This window comes from Pseudophryne corroboree, chromosome 7, assembly GCF_028390025.1.
Source record: "Pseudophryne corroboree isolate aPseCor3 chromosome 7, aPseCor3.hap2, whole genome shotgun sequence".
Taxonomy (NCBI): Eukaryota; Metazoa; Chordata; class Amphibia; order Anura; family Myobatrachidae; genus Pseudophryne; species Pseudophryne corroboree.
The window spans coordinates 372,571,817-372,587,656 of record NC_086450.1 but is presented as its reverse complement, the minus strand read 5'-3'; positions in this window follow the sequence as shown (position 1 = coordinate 372,587,656).

Below are 15,840 nucleotides of genomic sequence, written 5' to 3'. Positions count from 1 at the left end.
GTACACTGCACGACAGTGCTGGCCCTAGCCAGGTACAGATACAGCCGCAGTCACGCAAAATATAGGCATGCCGCATATCATTTTAATCAGCAGAAGCTGCTGGTGCCCCTAAGCATAGCAAATGCCCTAGGCATTTGCCTACTGTAGTTTGCCTATGCCTAAGGCCGGCTCTGCTGCACGATGTGATTCACTATGTATTACACTCACTGCACAATACCATATACTGAATGTACACTGCATGACACGCTGCAATTACGCAGCACGATACACTGTGATACATTGCATATACTGTACACTGCATGATACTGTACACTGCACAATCGTAGACCACCTGGATTGTAAAGAACTACTGTATATACACAAGTTTAAAAAAATAACAATTGTTTTTGTAAAACGCATGTCGATCTTTTTCCATGTCAACTTAACGACCATGTCAACCTACAGTAACTGGTGTCAACCAATTTCAAAAGCCGCACCATCTAGGTCGACGCAAAAAAACAAATTGACCTTTTGACCCGGGTTAATGTTTGGTCCTTGTTTAACCATTTGTTTACCACAAATACTGTACAGTGCTGTATAGACCGGATACCTGCTGCTACAGCAGCTCCTGCTATAATGTACTGTACCTGTAACTACAGTAACTTAAAGTACAGTAATCTACAGTAATGTACTGTACTTACAATCCCTTATGGCCTGCAGGCGTCGTGGGGTCCTCCTCACGAGGTCGCTCCATCTCCTCTGGAGAGACCTCACCGTTCTCCTCCGGTTGTAGGTCTGGAGGATAGCCCTACTTGCCCTCCTATATGCTCTAACTTTCTCCTCGTTGCTGGCGAGAGTTCTGTCCCGCCAGCGAACGAGGAGACGCAGCTCACCCAGAGCATAGGGACGGTCACGTACAGCAGCCATGCTTATGCTCAATGAGCGATCCAGACGTCGTGCGTCTCAGACGTCGTGCGTCTCAGACGTCGTGCGTTCCAGGCATTCAACGTACAGTACTGTAGTTACTGTACTTTGTGACAGTTTCCCTTAGTTTTAAATATGCCCTTTCTTTGACCACAGTATTTTCCACTGTCTTGCCCTACGCCCTTCCCTCCTGGGAGCCTTCACAGGTCTTATGCTATACACAAATACCGAAGATGCACAGTCCGTCAGAATACACTCATTTCATTCACGCTGTTTGGGTGCATTTAGCGTAAAGAATCGCTCCTGCAGATGTACTTTGATTTATGTGAAACCTGTGTGCATCCTTCCATTGGATGTACTGTATTGGAGAGAAAAAAAAAAATGTTAAAGTGAATGTCACGGGAACACATTAAAAATAAGGTTGGCACTTCCTTCCCATTGGTGTTGGTTTACAGTATGCCGTAGTGTACTCGGACGCTCATGTACTGTAATTGCATTTCAAAGGCACAGTATTTTCCATCGTCTCCCCCCTACCCCCATCGCCCTTCCCCCCTGGGGGCCTGCACAGGGAGGAAATTCAGGTCCTGTGCAATGCACAAACGCTGAAGATCTACAGTACTGTTTTGCTTAGTTGGTAGCGTCAGAATACACTCATTTCATTCACGCTGTTTGGGTGCATTTAGCGTAAAGAATCGCTCCTGCAGATGTACTTTGATTTATGTGAAACCTGTGTGCATCCTTCCATTGACTGTCTTACAATGTAAATAAAATAATACAGTGCATTATTACAGAAAAAAAAAAAAAAAGAAAGAAAGCACATCATGTCTCGAACCCTGGACCCCCAGTGAGGGAGGTGGGAGCCTTCACCCCTAGCCCACGACGCCTCATGAGAGATTTCTAATTTCATGTGTGAAAGTACTGCAAACAGCGCCCGGCCCCCGCCCCATTGCTGTTGGTTTATGCCTTAGAGGACTCGGACGCTCGCATTTGTAAAGCACGGTGTTTTCCTCCGCCTTCTGCTAGCCTGTTGCCCTTCCCCCATGGGAGCCTGCACAGATCATGCAGTAGACAGGGAGGGAATGCAGGTCATGTGCAATACACAAACGCCCACTGTAGTACTATTTTGCTCACTTACAGTACCGTACTGTAGGTTGCATTTAGCGTAAAGAATCGCTCCTGCAGATGTACTTTGATTTATGTGAAACCTGTGTGCATCCTTCCATTGGATGTACTGTATTGGAGAGAAAAAAAAAATGTTAAAGTGAATGTCACGGGAACACATTAAAAATAAGGTTGGCACTTCCTTCCCATTGGTGTTGGTTTACAGTATGCCGTAGTGTACTCGGACGCTCATGTACTGTAATTGCATTTCAAAGGCACAGTATTTTCCATCGTCTCCCCCCTACCCCCATCGCCCTTCCCCCCTGGGGGCCTGCACAGGGAGGAAATTCAGGTCCTGTGCAATGCACAAACGCTGAAGATCTACAGTACTGTTTTGCTTAGTTGGTAGCGTCAGAATACACTCATTTCATTCACGCTGTTTGGGTGCATTTAGCGTAAAGAATCGCTCCTGCAGATGTACTTTGATTTATGTGAAACCTGTGTGCATCCTTCCATTGACTGTCTTACAATGTAAATAAAATAATACAGTGCATTATTACAGAAAAAAAAAAAAAAAGAAAGAAAGCACATCATGTCTCGAACCCTGGACCCCCAGTGAGGGAGGTGGGAGCCTTCACCCCTAGCCCACGACGCCTCATGAGAGATTTCTAATTTCATGTGTGAAAGTACTGCAAACAGCGCCCGGCCCCCGCCCCATTGCTGTTGGTTTATGCCTTAGAGGACTCGGACGCTCGCATTTGTAAAGCACGGTGTTTTCCTCCGCCTTCTGCTAGCCTGTTGCCCTTCCCCCATGGGAGCCTGCACAGATCATGCAGTAGACAGGGAGGGAATGCAGGTCATGTGCAATACACAAACGCCCACTGTACAGTAGTACTATTTTGCTCACTTACAGTACCGTACTGTAGGTTGCATTTAGCGTAAAGAATCGCTCCTGCAGATGTACTTTGATTTATGTGAAACCTGTGTGCATCCTTCCATTGGATGTACTGTATTGGAGAGAAAAAAAAAAATGTTAAAGTGAATGTCACGGGAACACATTAAAAATAAGGTTGGCACTTCCTTCCCATTGGTGTTGGTTTACAGTATGCCGTAGTGTACTCGGACGCTCATGTACTGTAATTGCATTTCAAAGGCACAGTATTTTCCATCGTCTCCCCCCTACCCCCATCGCCCTTCCCCCCTGGGGGCCTGCACAGGGAGGAAATTCAGGTCCTGTGCAATGCACAAACGCTGAAGATCTACAGTACTGTTTTGCTTAGTTGGTAGCGTCAGAATACACTCATTTCATTCACGCTGTTTGGGTGCATTTAGCGTAAAGAATCGCTCCTGCAGATGTACTTTGATTTATGTGAAACCTGTGTGCATCCTTCCATTGACTGTCTTACAATGTAAATAAAATAATACAGTGCATTATTACAGAAAAAAAAAAAAAAAAGAAAGAAAGCACATCATGTCTCGAACCCTGGACCCCCAGTGAGGGAGGTGGGAGCCTTCACCCCTAGCCCACGACGCCTCATGAGAGATTTCTAATTTCATGTGTGAAAGTACTGCAAACAGCGCCCGGCCCCCGCCCCATTGCTGTTGGTTTATGCCTTAGAGGACTCGGACGCTCGCATTTGTAAAGCACGGTGTTTTCCTCCGCCTTCTGCTAGCCTGTTGCCCTTCCCCCATGGGAGCCTGCACAGATCATGCAGTAGACAGGGAGGGAATGCAGGTCATGTGCAATACACAAACGCCCACTGTAGTACTATTTTGCTCACTTACAGTACCGTACTGTAGGTTGCATTTAGCGTAAAGAATCGCTCCTGCAGATGTACTTTGATTTATGTGAAACCTGTGTGCATCCTTCCATTGGATGTACTGCATTGGAGAGAAAAAAAAAAATGTTAAAGTGAATGTCACGGGAACACATTAAAAATAAGGTTGGCACTTCCTTCCCATTGGTGTTGGTTTACAGTATGCCGTAGTGTACTCGGACGCTCATGTACTGTAATTGCATTTCAAAGGCACAGTATTTTCCATCGTCTCCCCCCTACCCCCATCGCCCTTCCCCCCTGGGGGCCTGCACAGGGAGGAAATTCAGGTCCTGTGCAATGCACAAACGCTGAAGATCTACAGTACTGTTTTGCTTAGTTGGTAGCGTCAGAATACACTCATTTCATTCACGCTGTTTGGGTGCATTTAGCGTAAAGAATCGCTCCTGCAGATGTACTTTGATTTATGTGAAACCTGTGTGCATCCTTCCATTGACTGTCTTACAATGTAAATAAAATAATACAGTGCATTATTACAGAAAAAAAAAAAAAAAGAAAGAAAGCACATCATGTCTCGAACCCTGGACCCCCAGTGAGGGAGGTGGGAGCCTTCACCCCTAGCCCACGACGCCTCATGAGAGATTTCTAATTTCATGTGTGAAAGTACTGCAAACAGCGCCCGGCCCCCGCCCCATTGCTGTTGGTTTATGCCTTAGAGGACTCGGACGCTCGCATTTGTAAAGCACGGTGTTTTCCTCCGCCTTCTGCTAGTCCTCCATTCCCATTATGCATTAGCGAACTCAGACGCTCATATATTTTAAAAGCACGGTGTTTATACATTGTACTGTACATTCTTCCTTTTACACAATTACTGTAGTTGCGTCTCCATACACATACAGTACTGTACTCCATACTTTTTCCACCGCCTCCCGTTACGCCTACAGTATTGCCAGAGCTGTAGATCAATCCGCCGCTATACTGTACGATCGAAAGTACTGGATTAGTGGAGCATTAGCCACACAGTGGTGGAGATGTGTAATGCATGATGAGTATCTAGATCGTCTCAACGCGCCTGCCTGTGATTAAACTCAGCTATCGCCTTAGCGTGGCTAAACGCCCGTCTCGGCGGAGAAACAGTCAAGATAAAGGTGGCTACATCTGTAAGTGACCCAAGTGGCCGAAACAAACACCTGGCCCATCTAGGAGTGGCACTGCAGTGTCAGACAGGATGGCCCTTCAAAAAAATTGTCTCCAAACTGCACATGATGCAAAGAAAAAAAGAGGCGCAATGAGGTAGCTGTGTGACTAAGCTAAGCGACCCAAGTGGCCGACACAAACACCTGGCCCATCTAGGAGTGGCACTGCAGTGTCAGACAGGATGGCCCTTCAAAAAAATTGTCCCCAAACAGCACATGATGCAAAGAAAAAAAGAGGCGCAATGAGGTAGCTGTGTGACTAAGCTAAGCGACCCAAGTGGCCGACACAAACACCTGGCCCATCTAGGAGTGGCACTGCAGTGTCAGACAGGATGGCACTTCAAAAAAATACTCCCCAAACAGCACATGATGCAAAGAAAAAAAGGCGCAATGAGGTAGCTGTGTGACTAAGATAAGCGACCCAAGTGGCCGACACAAACACCTGGCCCATCTAGGAGTGGCACTGCAGTGTCACGCAGGATGGCCCTTCAAAAAAATACTCCCCAAACAGCACATGATGCAAAGAAAAAAAGAGGCGCAATGAGGTAGCTGTGTGACTAAGCTAAGCGACCCAAGTGGCCGACACAAACACCTGGCCCATCTAGGAGTGGCACTGCAGTGTCAGACAGGATGGCACTTCAAAAAAATACTCCCCAAACAGCACATGATGCAAAGAAAAAAAGAGGCACACCAAGGTCGCTGTGTGACTAAGATAAGCGACCCAAGTGGCCGACACAAACATCTGGCCCATCTAGGAGTGGCACTGCAGTGTCACGCAGGATGGCCCTTCAAAAAAATACTCCCCAAACAGCACATAATGCAAAGAAAAATGAAAGAAAAAAGAGGTGCAAGATGGAATTGTCCTTGGGCCCTCCCACCCACCCTTATGTTGTATAAACAGGACATGCACACTTTAACAAACCCATCATTTCAGTGACAGGGTCTGCCACACGACTGTGACTGAAATTACTGGTTGGTTTGGGCCCCCACCAAAAAAGAAGCAATCAATCTCTCCTTGCACAAACTGGCTCTACAGAGGCAAGATGTCCACCTCCTCCTCATTGTCCGATTCATCACCCCTTTCACTGTGTACATCCCCCTCCTCACAGATTATTAATTCGTCCCCACTGGAATCCACCATCTCAGGTCCCCGTGTACTTTCTGGAGGCAATTGCTGCTGGTGAATGTCTCCACGGAGGAATTGATTATAATTCATTTTAATGAACATCATCTTCTCCACATTTTCTGGAAGTAACCTCGTACGCCGATTGCTGACAAGGTGACCACTAGCCATGAACATAGGCCAAGGCCTCAACCGTTCCTTGCCACTCCGTGTCGTAAATGGCATATTGGCAAGTTTACGCTTCTCCTCAGACGCTTTTAATTTTGATTTTTGGGTCATTTTACTGATCTTTTGTGTTTTGGATTTTACATGCTCTGTACTATGACATTGGGCATCGGCCTTGGCAGACGACGTTGATGGCATTTCATCGTCTTGGCCATGACTAGTGGCAGCAGCTTCAGCACGAGGTGGAAGTGGATCTTGATCTTTCCCTATTTTTTTAACCTCCACATTTTTGTTCTCCATATTTTAATGCGCACAACTAAAAGGCACCACAGGTATACAATGTAGATGGATGGATACTAGTATACTTATGGACGATGAGTGACGACACAGAGGTAGGTACAGCAGTGGCCTACCGTACTGCTATATACAGTATAATGGACCTGGTGGACACTGTCAGCAGACTGCGTTTATACTTAGTATAAAGAAAAAAAGACACCACAGGTATACAATGTAGATGGATGGATACTTAATAATATACTTATGGACGACGAGTGACGACACAGAGGTAGTTACAGCAGTGGCCTACCGTACTGCTATATACAGTATTATGGACCTGGTGGACACTGTCAGCAGACTGCGTTTATAGTATAAAGAAAAAAAGACACCACAGGTATACAATGTAGATGGATGGATACTTAGTAATATACTTATGGACGACGAGTGACGACACAGAGGTAGGTACAGCAGTGGCCTACCGTACTGCTATATACAGTATAATGGACCTGGTGGACACTGTCAGCAGACTGCGTTTATACTTAGTATAAAGAAAAAAAGACACCACAGGTATACAGTGTAGATGGATGCTTAGTAATATACTTATGGACGATGAGTGACGACACAGAGGTAGGTACAGCAGTGGCCTACCGTACTGCTATATACAGTATAATAGACCTGGTGGACACTGTCAGCAGACTGCGTTTCTAGTATAAAGAAAAAAAGACACCACAGGTATACAATGTAGATGGATGGATACTTAGTATACTTATGGACGACGAGTGACGACACAGAGGTAGGTACAGCAGTGGCCTACCGTACTGCTATATACAGTATAATGGACCTGGTGGACACTGTCAGCAGACTGCGTTTCTAGTATAAAGAAAAAAAGACACCACAGGTATACAATGTAGATGGATGGATACTTAGTATACATATGGACGACGAGGGACGACACAGAGGTAGGTACAGCAGTGGCCTACCGTACTGCTATATACAGTATAATGGACCTGGTGGACACTGTCAGCAACCTGCGTTTATACTTAGTATAAAGAAAAAAAGACACCACAGGTATACAATGTAGATGGATGGATACTTAGTATACTTATGGACGACGAGTGACGACACAGAGGTAGGTACAGCAGTGGCCTACCGTACTGCTATATACAGTATAATGGACCTGGTGGACACTGTCAGCAGACTGCGTTTATACTTAGTATAAAGAAAAAAAGACACCACAGGTATACAGTGTAGATGGATGGATACTTAGTAATATACTTATGGACGATGAGTGACGACACAGAGGTAGGTACAGCAGTGGCCTACCGTACTGCTATATACAGTATAATAGACCTGGTGGACACTGTCAGCAGACTGCGTTTATAGTATAAAGAAAAAAAGACACCACAGGTATACAATGTAGATAAATGGATTCTTAGTATACTTATGGACGACGAGTGACGACACAGAGGTAGGTACAGCAGTGGCCTACCGTACTGCTATATACAGTATAATGGACCTGGTGGACACTGTCAGCAGACTGCGTTTATAGTATAAAGAAAAAAAGACACCACAGGTATACAATGTAGATGGATGGATACTTAGTATACTTATGGACGACGAGTGACGACACAGAGGTAGGTACAGCAGTGGCCTACCGTACTGCTATATACAGTATAATGGACCTGGTGGACACTGTCAGCAGACTGCGTTTATACTTAGTATAAAGAAAAAAAGACACCACAGGTATACAATGTAGATGGATGGATACTTAGTATACTTATGGACGACGAGTGACGACACAGAGGTAGGTACAGCAGTGGCCTACCGTACTGCTATATACAGTATAATGGACCTAGTGGACACTGTCACCAGACTGCGTTTATAGTATAAAGAAAAAAAGACACCACAGGTATACAATGTAGATGGATGGATACTTAGTATACTTATGGACGACGAGTGACGACACAGAGGTAGGTACAGCAGTGGCCTACCGTACTGCTATATACAGTATAATGGACCTGGTGGACACTGTCAGCAGACTGCGTTTATACTTAGTATAAAGAAAAAAAGACACCACAGGTATACAATGTAGATGGATGGATACTTAGTATACTTATGGACGACGAGTGATGACACAGAGGTAGGTACAGCAGTGGCCTACTGTACTGCTATATACAGTATAATGGACCTGGTGGACACTGTCAGCAGACTGCATTTATAGTATAAAGAAAAAAAGACACCACAGGTATACAATGTAGATGGATGGATACTTAGTTAGTATACTTATGGACGACGAGTGACGACACAGAGGTAGGTACAGCAGTGGCCTACCGTACTGCTATATACAGTATAATGGACCTGGTGGACACTGTCAGCAGACTGCGTTTATACTTAGTATAAAGAAAAAAAGACACCACAGGTATACAGTGTAGATGGATGCTTAGTAATATACTTATGGACGATGAGTGACGACACAGAGGTAGGTACAGCAGTGGCCTACCGTACTGCTATATACAGTATAATAGACCTGGTGGACACTGTCAGCAGACTGCGTTTATAGTATAAAGAAAAAAAGACACCACAGGTATACAATGTAGATGGATGGATACTTAGTATACTTATGGACGACGAGTGACGACACAGAGGTAGGTACAGCAGTGGCCTACCGTACTGCTATATACAGTATAATGGACCTGGTGGACACTGTCAGCAGACTGCGTTTCTAGTATAAAGAAAAAAAGACACCACAGGTATACAATGTAGATGGATGGATACTTAGTATACTTATGGATGACGAGGGACGACACAGAGGTAGGTACAGCAGTGGCCTACCGTACTGCTATATACAGTATAATGGACCTGGTGGACACTGTCAGCAACCTGCGTTTATACTTAGTATAAAGAAAAAAAGACACCACAGGTATACAATGTAGATGGATGGATACTTAGTATACTTATGGACGACGAGTGACGACACAGAGGTAGGTACAGCAGTGGCCTACCGTACTGCTATATACAGTATAATGGACCTGGTGGACACTGTCAGCAGACTGCGTTTATACTTAGTATAAAGAAAAAAAGACACCACAGGTATACAGTGTAGATGGATGGATACTTAGTAATATACTTATGGACGATGAGTGACGACACAGAGGTAGGTACAGCAGTGGCCTACCGTACTGCTATATACAGTATAATAGACCTGGTGGACACTGTCAGCAGACTGCGTTTATAGTATAAAGAAAAAAAGACACCACAGGTATACAATGTAGATAAATGGATTCTTAGTATACTTATGGACGACGAGTGACGACACAGAGGTAGGTACAGCAGTGGCCTACCGTACTGCTATATACAGTATAATGGACCTGGTGGACACTGTCAGCAGACTGCGTTTATAGTATAAAGAAAAAAAGACACCACAGGTATACAATGTAGATGGATGGATACTTAGTATATTTATGGACGACGAGTGACGACACAGAGGTAGGTACAGCAGTGGCCTACCGTACTGCTATATACAGTATAATGGACCTGGTGGACACTGTCAGCAGACTGCGTTTATACTTAGTATAAAGAAAAAAAGACACCACAGGTATACAATGTAGATGGATGGATACTTAGTATACTTATGGACGACGAGTGACGACACAGAGGTAGGTACAGCAGTGGCCTACCGTACTGCTATATACAGTATAATGGACCTGGTGGACACTGTCACCAGACTGCGTTTATAGTATAAAGAAAAAAAGACACCACAGGTATACAATGTAGATGGATGGATACTTAGTATACTTATGGACGACGAGTGACGACACAGAGGTAGGTACAGCAGTGGCCTACCGTACTGCTATATACAGTATAATGGACCTGGTGGACACTGTCAGCAGACTGCGTTTATACTTAGTATAAAGAAAAAAAGACACCACAGGTATACAATGTAGATGGATGGATACTTAGTATACTTATGGACGACGAGTGATGACACAGAGGTAGGTACAGCAGTGGCCTACTGTACTGCTATATACAGTATAATGGACCTGGTGGACACTGTCAGCAGACTGCATTTATAGTATAAAGAAAAAAAGACACCACAGGTATACAATGTAGATGGATGGATACTTAGTTAGTATACTTATGGACGACGAGTGACGACACAGAGGTAGGTACAGCAGTGGCCTACCGTACTGCTATATACAGTATAATGGACCTGGTGGACACTGTCAGCAGACTGCGTTTATAGTATAAAGAAAAAAAGACACCACAGGTATACAATGTAGATGGATGGATACTTAGTATACTTATGGACGACGAGTGACGACACAGAGGTAGGTACAGCAGTGGCCTACCGTACTGCTATATACAGTATAATGGACCTGGTGGACACTGTCAGCAGACTGCGTTTATACTATAGTATAAAAAAAAAAAAGACACCACAGGTATACAATGTAGATGGATGGATACTAGTATACTTATGGAGGACGAGTGACGACACAGAGGTAGGTACAGCAGTGGCCTACCGTACTGCTATATACAGTATAATGGACCTGGTGGACACTGTCAGCAGACTGCGTTTATACTTTATAGTATAAAAAAAAAAGACACCACAGGAGTGTTTTTCAGGCAGACAAACGTATACTGGTGGTCACTGTCAGCAAAACTGTGCACTGTACTCCTGCTATAGCTGCTCCCCAGTCCCCACAATTAAGCAGTGTGAGCAGTGAGCACTCAGCACAGATATATCATGCAGCACTGCACACTGAGCACAGATATGGTATGGAGCGTTTTTTTCAGGCAGAGAACGGATAAAAAACTGGTGGTCACTATTAGCAAAACTCTGCACTGTACTCCTCCTAACAGCTGCTCCCCAATCCTCCCCACAATAAGCTAAGCAATCAGATCAACTGTGTACTGTGTAGTATATAACTAGTATATAAACGGAGAGGACGCCAGCCACGTCCTCTCCCTATCAATCTCAATGCACGTGTGGAAAATGGCGGCGACGCGCGGCTGCTTATATAGAATCCGAATCTCGCGAGAATCCGACAGCGGGATGATGACGTTCGGGCGCGCTCGGGTTAGCCGAGCAAGGCGGGAGGATCCGAGTCTGCTCGGACCCGTGTAAAAAAGGTAAAGCTCGGGTGGGTTCGGTTTCTCGGAAACCGAACCCGCTCATCACTAGTCACTGGTCAGCAAAACTCTGCACTGTACTCTGTGTACACTGTACTCCTCCTATATAATACTGCTGGTCCCCAGTCCCCACAATAAAGCAGTGTGAGCACAGATATGGAGCGTTTTTCAGGCAGAGAACGTATAATACTGGTGGTCACTGGTCAGCAAAACTCTGCACTGTACTCCTCCTATATAATACTGCTGGTCCCCAGTCCCCACAATAAAGCAGTGAGCACAGATATATGCAGCGCACTGAGCACAGATATGGAGCGTTTTTCAGGCAGAGAACGTATAATACTGGGGGTCACTGGTCAGCAAAACTCTGCACTGTACTCCTCCTATATAATACTGCTGGTCCCCAGTCCCCACAATAAAGCAGTGTGAGCACAGATATATGCAGCACACTGAGCACAGATATGGAGCATTTTTCAGGCAGAGAACGTATAATACTGGTGGTCACTGGTCAGCAAAACTCTGCACTGTACTCCTCCTATATAATATTATACTGGTGGTCCCCAGTCCCCACAATAAAGCAGTGTGAGCACAGATATATGCAGCACACTGAGCACAGATATGGAGTGTTTTTCAGGCAGAGAACGTATAATACTGGTGGTCACTGGTCAGCAAAACTCTGCACTGTACTCCTCCTATATAATACTGCTGGTCCCCAGTCCCCACAATAAAGCAGTGAGCACAGATATTTGCAGCCACCTGAATAAAACTGAGAGGATGCCAGCCACGTCCTCTCACTATCATTTCCAATGCACGAGTGAAAAATGGCGGCGACGCGCGGCTCCTTATATAGAATCCGAATCTCGCGAGAATCCGACAGCGGGATGACGACGTTCGGGCGCGCTCGGGTTAACCGAGCAAGGCGGGAAGATTCAAATCTGCCTCGGAACCGTGTAAAATTGGTGAAGTTCGGAGGGGTTCGGATTCCGACGAACCGAACCCGCTCATCACTAGTTTTTGTAAGGTTTTAAATAAAATAACACTTTCGTCGGTGTGCAGTATACCTTTATAATGAAATTGCAAGCACATTTGGTGAAAACATTATAGTAGCACACTATTGTATGTGGAATTGTGCTTGACTTGTGTATGTTTGCCCATGCTTTCACATCTCCCTAAGGAAATTGTTTAAAATTGATTTAACTGTTATTAAGGACACTCTTCTCTATATCAATACTTAACCACTGCTGCATGTGTAAGCTATGTTGCTTGAATGTCACCATGCATATTGACTACTTAAACAACTGTACTCTATTTATTCTAGAAATAATTGACAGACACCATTTTTTGTTTTGCCTTGGTTTTAGTTTTTGAGAAGCAAATAAGAAACCATGGCCTTAATTTTGCTAAGAACATGTATAATGCTAGTTGCATACAAATAACAATTGCCAATCAAAACACATGATTATTTTAAATTATTTTGCAGGTCTTCCTTTGGATGTGGATGGGCCTTTGCCACTTGTGTCTGGTCGTTTTCGTCCAGAACGTCTTGGTGGTGAGGTTACAGGTGACATTAAGGGGGTTGTGGCTGTTGAGCTGGTACTTGTTTGCTCTGATTGATGACTGAGATGCTGGGTTAGGGTAGTTAGAGTGAGATTCAAGTCTCTAGTGGCTGTCGTGTGGGTTTCCATCATTCGGACCATGCTCTCTTGTGTGGTTTGTGTGGCAGTTAATATCTGCAGGAGCCTGTGATTTTCATCCATGATTCTTTGGTAGGTGTCTAGCATCCTATTATTGTCTGCCCTCATTAATTCCATGGTGTTTGCCATTCTGGTGAGTTCTGTGGTTTGTCTAGTGTTGCTTCTACATAATCTTGATATGTGATGGGCCAGACTAGCGATTAATTGTGTTTGCCTATGCAAGCACTCTAAATTATTGGATTGCTGAGTGGTCCAGCTGTCCCAGAAAGCCTGTTCCTGAGACTGTGGTTGTGGTGTGGTCGGGCTTATGTCCGGTTGTGGCGTCCTTTGCCTGGCCAGACTAGACTGTCGAGGAGTTGCATTGGTGGGGCGGCTGATACCTCTGACATGAGTTGACATGGTGGTGTGATGTGCACTGGCCGGGAAGACACACCCAGAGTGCGTTTCCGTGTTGGCAGAACATGTGTGGATGGGCCTAAAAAAAAACCAACCCTTTAATATTATTTCCAAATTGATGTGAAAACACACCCAATGCTAATGTTCTTACCAGCATCATCAGCATCCTCAGCATCAGTAGGAGTGGAGACTGGGCCGGAGGCTGATTGTGACTCTTTAGAAACTGCAAGTGAATATGATGCAATTAATATAATTCCTAAAAATTAAACCAACACATATATGTTTCTACTCATGAATTAAATAATCATGTATATCCGAATTTCCAATACATTAGTATTTGTAAAATACATTACCAAAACTGTGCACATACTGGGGGTCATTCCGAGTTGATCGCTTGATTTTCGAGTCGCAGCGATCAAGTGAAAAAATGGCATTTCTGCACATGCGTAGGCTCTGCAATGCGAACGCACGACGTACGGGTACAAAGCCCTTTGTGGTTGTGCTCAGGTTCTATCGAAGATTTTTTTCGCACTAGCGGGCGCTAGAAGATTGACAGAAAGGGGGCGTTCCTGGGTGTCACATGACCGTTTTCAGGGAGTGTTTTCAAAAACGCAGGCGTGTCTGAAAAAACGCAGGCGTGGCTGGGCGTTCGCTGGGCGGGTGTATGACGTGAAATCCGGACACAAATAGGCTGAAGTGATCGCAAGCGCTGAGTAGGTTCAGAGCTACTCAGAAAAGGCACAAACTGTTTTTGCAGAGCTCGGCTGCACATGCGTTTGCACTTCTGCTAAGCTAAAATATACTCCCCAGTGGGTGGCGGCATAGCGTTTGCACGGCTGCTAAAACTAGCTAGCGAGTGATCAACTCGGAATGACCCCCACTATCTAAAAAAATACAACACATACTGCAACTAACCATATATTGCCCAAAAAAACAAAACAACTCTTGCATTTAAAAACATACAATGCAGATGAAAAGACAGTATGGTTGTTTAAATTTTTAGGTAACTCCCCCCCCCCCCCCCCCAAAAAAAAAAAAAATAATAATAATCTGTGTATGATCCAACCATAAAAAGCATGAATATTAATACACAGTTTCACGACAACAAACATAAAAAAGACAACCCCCCCAAAAGAATAGGGTTGTTAGCATACACAATGGCAAATTGACTACTAAAAAACATGTTTCCTTATTAATGACCAATACATTATTTTTAACAAACGCCACAAAGCTTACTAATTCTCATAACAACAAAAGAGCATCATAATAATGATTTAAACAAAAACACAACTTACCAGCCTGCTTGGAACGATCAGAGTCCAGGCCATAAGTCCCCCTCACTACTTCCAGAGGAATCAGGGTCTGCAGGGGCACCTCATATTCCAAATAGGCCACAAAAGGACGGCCACCTCCTGTTTGGTGTGCAGACTTGGCCTCCTTGGCCATTTTGGGTTTCACACGCCACTTGATATCATAGAACCTCTTTCTATATGTGTCCTCGGTTCGCCTCACCAAGCCTTCACTATTAACAGCCTCAACTACCTTCTTCCAAATGCCATATTTCTTATGGGAGGATAACTTGGCAGCCTGTGGGCCAAAAATCTGCCGATGGTACCTCATAATCCCCTGCACCAGGGCCTCATTTTCAGCAAAAGTAAACTTAACATTGCGCCCTGACTTGGTCCTGGTGCGTGGCTGCGGAGCCACATCACTCTCACTAGAGGACTCAGGCGCATCCTCTGCCACCTCCTCCCTCTCCCCCTCCTCACTAACCTCCTCCACCTCACTTACCTCAGTAACCTCCTCCACCTCACCTCCCTCAGTAACCTCCTCCACCTCACTACCCTCTGCATGAGAAATAGTTAAGACACACGACACAGAACACTAAAAAACAAAGACAAACAAAACACACTCCTCCACTACCTCTACACATACACACACACACACACACACACACACACACACACACACACACTGACAAAAAAAAGACAAACTAATAACTAACAAGACAACAATAAAGACTAGACAACTTTCAAACACAATACAGCAATCAGAACTCGGAATATAGAACAACATTGCACTCA